General features: G+C 42.0%; 1 pseudogene; it reads right to left on the bottom strand.

Moving 5' to 3' along the window:
• Positions 1 to 104: 104 nt before the first annotated feature.
• LOC118613151 lies at positions 105 to 223 on the bottom strand (annotated as a pseudogene).
• Between the last annotated feature and the right edge of the window lie 4,744 nt (positions 224 to 4,967).

Genomic DNA, 4,967 nt, shown 5'->3' on the forward strand with positions numbered 1-4,967 from the left:
GCATCCAAAACGAGAAAGTTACAAGATGTGCGGGACTTGAATCAAATCAGGGCAGCCATAGTTTAAAAAACATATTTAAAAATTTTTTTTCATTATTTTTTAAATGTCTACAGCACCTGGTATTCCTAGGTTATCTCCCATCCAAGTCCTAACCAGACCCGACCCTGTTTAGCTTCTGAGATCAGACAAAATCGGGCATGTTCAGGGTGGTGTGGCCGTAGACTAAAAACATTTTTTTAGATCAGCACATATTTATTAGACTTTTGCTGCACCATGTTAGGTGCTAGGTTCTGTAGAAAATGTCAAGAAATAAAACTCCATGCCTTCAAAGAGTTTTACAACTAGCTGAACAGATAAAGTAGAAAATAGATAATGTAACGCAGTGTCATGCTTTGGGGTTCAATCATAAATGTTGTAAGAATTCAGAGAAATGAACATTGCTGAGACTAACTTAGGTCAGGGAAGGCTTCAGGTAAGGGATGAGTGTAAGCTGGACTCTTAAAGATGAGCTGGGTTTATATGTGCACAAAAAAAGTCAAAGGACAATTTTATAGTGAGGACTCAGAGTAGTTACTTGTCCTACTCAGGGTTCAGAGCTTTAATTATTGTGTTCATTCATTAATTCATTCATCAATCATCATTTACTGAGGATATAGATATTACGTGGATACAGGATACAAAGATGGAGATGACCCTGGTCTCTAGGGTGCTTGATGCGAGGCATTATACAGGCCCTCGCTTTGATGATGAGATGGATACATGCAACCGACCGAATTAAATCATTGCAGCGACTTTGAAAGCAGCATTGGTATTTTGAGAATCTACCATGTGATGGGCAAAAAAATAGGATGAAAAAATCAGATATAGGCCCTTTATTCCTGGAGCTTACAGTCTAGGTGGGAGACTGTACTTTAAACAAGTAATTGCAGTTGTGTGTGGTTGAACACACACAAGAGGGAGAAAGAGAGAGAGAGAGAGGCTGCTCTGAGAGCGCAGGGCAGGAATAACTAAAGTGGCTGATGAGTCACAGAATCGAAGACTGGCACTCAGTAGCTGTGGCAGGCAGAGTTCTAAGATGACCTCCAGTGATCCCTGACGTTATACCGTCTCCTCCCCTTGAGTGGGCAGGACCTTTGCCTTGCTTCTGACCCATAGAATATGGCAATGCCAAAGGGATTTTGCAATGGCAATTAAGATCCCTAACTAGCTGACTTTAAATTAATCGAGAAAGATCATTCTGGGTGAACCTGACCTGATCAGGTAGGTCCTTCAAAAGGAGGCCTAGAGGTCAAGGAGTCAATGAAGCAGAGACTCTCTTTCCATAGCTGGCCTTGAAGCAGCAAGCATCGTCATTCTACAGCTATATTCTGCCAACAACATGAGAAAGCCGAGAAGCAGGCCCCTCCCCAGTCTGGCCTCGGGATGAGAAGGCAGCCCAGCCAACACCTTGATCTCAGCTTTGTGACCTTGAGCAGAAGATCCAGCCAAGTCATGGCCAGACTCCTGACCTCGGAAAACTGTGATAGTAAATTTGTGTTATTTTAAACACCAAGTTTGTGATAATTTGTTATACAGTGACAGAAAACTAATACGATGGTAAGTTAGATGGAACTAACTTGTGATGTCTTCCTAGGGAAGGAAGGCTTTTAGCACTGAGGGTTTCAACTAGCATTGCTGACCAACAGGACCCATATTGGGTTTTTCCGTTTCTACCCTATAAAATCCAGGCCAATCTAGGTTTATATATAATAAACGAGGTCTCCCAGCCCACCTCCTGAAGATTTCCTGTCTCATACTCAGTGTAAATGTCTACTTGATGTTAGAACTGAGGGCATAGAAAGTAGTGTGTACTTTTCCCTTTTTTTATAATTGTACCTCACTTTATGCAAATAATGGGATACTGACAAACTCCATAACAAGTTTTTTTTCAGACAGGATTCAATTTTTTTTCTTACTTTATGGTTCATTTAACCAATTAGCAAGGGTCAACAGAGTACCTGCCATGTTCTAGAACCATGCTAAGTGTGACGAAAGACTAAAGGACAATGTATACGTGTTTCTACCCTTCGAGGAGCTCGAGTGAGAAACTTCATGTAGCAGAAAAAAGTGAAAGAACAAGGAAACACTAAACTCTAATAAAAGGTGGGACGAGGAGCTAAGTGCTGAGTGCCAAGGAGTAATGAGAATAATGAATTTGATTTCACAGGCGACTGCCTCAGAGAAAAAGAAAAGTATTAGGAATGTTCTTCGCTTCTGGCTAAATGAACACATGCAACAGGAGTTTGTGATCTGTTAGCCAATTGTACATCAATCTCGCTCATTCAGAATTTTGGAATAATTTCTGAGACGCTGACTGAAACTTGGAGTTATCCAACCAATGTTTCAACAAAATTTATTCAATAAATAATGATTACTGAACACCTACTATATCAAGTGCTGCGCTGGAAACTGAGAATACCGTCAGAATGTTTTAAACTGTAAATAACAGAAAAACCCATTCAAGCGATTTAAACAATGAACTAATTTATTCTCACCAAACAAGAAATTCTTAGGTAGGTCAGCTCCAAGACTGGTTAATGGAGGAGCTCAGCAACGTAAGTAAGGACCCAGGTTCTTTTTAGTTTTCCATTCTCTTTAAGACAATGGCTCTCCTCATAGTCACAAGACAGCTGCCACTACTCTAGGCACATCTTCACAGTGTTGTCTATGCGAGAAGGAAATACTGTTTTTTCCCAGGGGTCTTTTTTTCTTCCTCTCAGTAAGGAAAAACAAAATCTGTCCCAGAAATCCTCAGCAGGCTTTCCTTAACATTTGGTGACTGAAATTATATCTCATGCTTGTGCCTAAACCAGTCAGAACCCCACTACTCATCTCACCTGAAGTGCATGGTCTCAGGAGAATAGAGAGTAGAACAGAGTCAGGGTTCTACCGAAAGGAGGAAAAGGAATGAGCGTGACCGGAAAGGCCGTCTGCTGACAGTACAGGTAAGCATTGTAATGACTGCTCTGTGTTGGGGAACAGAAACAATCTGACGAAGGGTGTTCAGTTTCAAATCAGGACGAACGCTGTGCCTGGAGAGAGCCGTATGCTGTGTGAGAGAGAGCAGGGCGTGGATCAAGAAAGGCCATTCGATAAAGAAGTCGGGGTATATGCATACAATGGACTATCACTCAGTCATGAAAAAGAATGAAATCTTAGTGGATGGACCTGGGAGGTATTATGCTAAGCGAAATAAGTCAGACAGAGAAAGACAAATACGACATGATCTCATTTATGTGTGCACTCTAAAGAATGAAATAAACAGACAAACAAAACAGAAACAGACACATAGATACAGAGAACAAACTGATGATTGCCAGATGGGAGGGGGCTTGGAGGGCGGGGTGAAAAGGTGTACGAATTGGTAGTTATGAACTAGTCATGGGGACGTAAAGCATAGGGAATAGAGTCAATAAGGTGGTAATAGCTATGTGTAGTGCCAGGTGGGTACTAGGCTAAATGAAGGGATTACTTTGGAAATTATATAAGTATCTAACTACTATGCGGCACACCTGAAACTAATAGGTGTCAGCTTAAGGAGAGAGAGTTCTGCGTGGCAGGCTAGAATGATAAAGTAAAAAGGGGGCAAAAAAAAGTTTAAATAAAGTCTCACTTAGCTACAAAACCACTTAGGTTTCCTAGGAATAATCAACGTGCTAACTGGGTTTTGATAATTTATTCACTGGCGGGACTAGCAATATCTCTTCCTGGCATCTCTACTACCTGCAGGTCACTTGTCAAGGATTTCTAACTTGTTTCTGAAATATTTCCCTCCATCGTTTACTGAGCACTGGTGCTGGAGATTCTAGAAGGAACAGGCCTGGGCCCAGCTCTCAAGGAATCTAAGAGATGAGCAGATGAAGAGATAAATTGCAATAAATAAATAATTGTTTGGAAGGAGGCGGTACGAAGGAAGAGGAGAGCCTCTCTACCACCTGGAGGTGATGTTACATTCAGAGAGGTGGTGATATTCTTTAACTGGGCCTTCGGGGATGAGTAGGAGTTTGCCGGGCAAAGAAGTGAGGTGGGAAGCCCTTTCAGACACAGGAAATGGGCTGTGTGAAGGCACACACGTCTTCTCTAGTCTCACACCTTCGATCCTGCAGGTCCTATAAGAAGTACAATTTTATGTTTTATTTTTGGGATCTTAGAAGTGTGGGGATAATCAGTGAGTTCCCTTGGTTGCTACAGAATAAGAATTGGCATCTAAGTATTCGACCCTCATAAACAGGCATTTTATCTAATATTAGCGAGAAGTCCGGATTTTCATAAGTCAAATTGGTTATACCCTCTACTCATAATTATTCTTCAGAGAGGTTTCATTGATTTTTATTTGTCCAGGGCAGCGAGGAAAGGAATCTTAAATCTGTCTTTTAGGAGACTGGTAAATGCGTTAGTCATCAATGAGACCGCTTGTCTTCAATTTTTCACACGAGGATAGGAGAAGTTATAATTCACTGTCAATTTTAGCATTTACAGGAAATTGTTCCCCTCTGAGCTTTCTAGGTATTCATAAAAATGATCGCATACCCAAATGGACACCCTAGACCACCCTGTCTCAGAAATGTGCCAATTGTTGATTTCAGCTCAAGAGAAAAATCAAATATTTCAAGAAGGTCTATGAAGTTATTGAGAAAGTGATCAAGAAATTCATGTCAGACTGAAAATAACTACGCTCTCCTCCAACACCCCCATTTAACAAGGGTGTGGAAATTGAGGCCCATTGGTTGCCCTGAGCCTGGGGGCAGCCCGGGGGCAGTGCCCTGACCTGCAGCGGCAGAACGGTGGGGGGCGGGTGTAGGGACAAGCTGGGTGATCGGTGACGAGCAGAAGCATTTTGGGGAACTGATCCATCACAGGCCGTAGCTGATGCACTTCCTCTCTCCTCCATACTCCGCCCCCTCTTGCCTTCTCACTCTTTCCTTTTT

The sequence above is a fragment of the Rousettus aegyptiacus genome, unplaced genomic scaffold (genome assembly GCF_014176215.1).
Source record: "Rousettus aegyptiacus isolate mRouAeg1 unplaced genomic scaffold, mRouAeg1.p scaffold_m13_p_17, whole genome shotgun sequence".
Taxonomy (NCBI): Eukaryota; Metazoa; Chordata; class Mammalia; order Chiroptera; family Pteropodidae; genus Rousettus; species Rousettus aegyptiacus.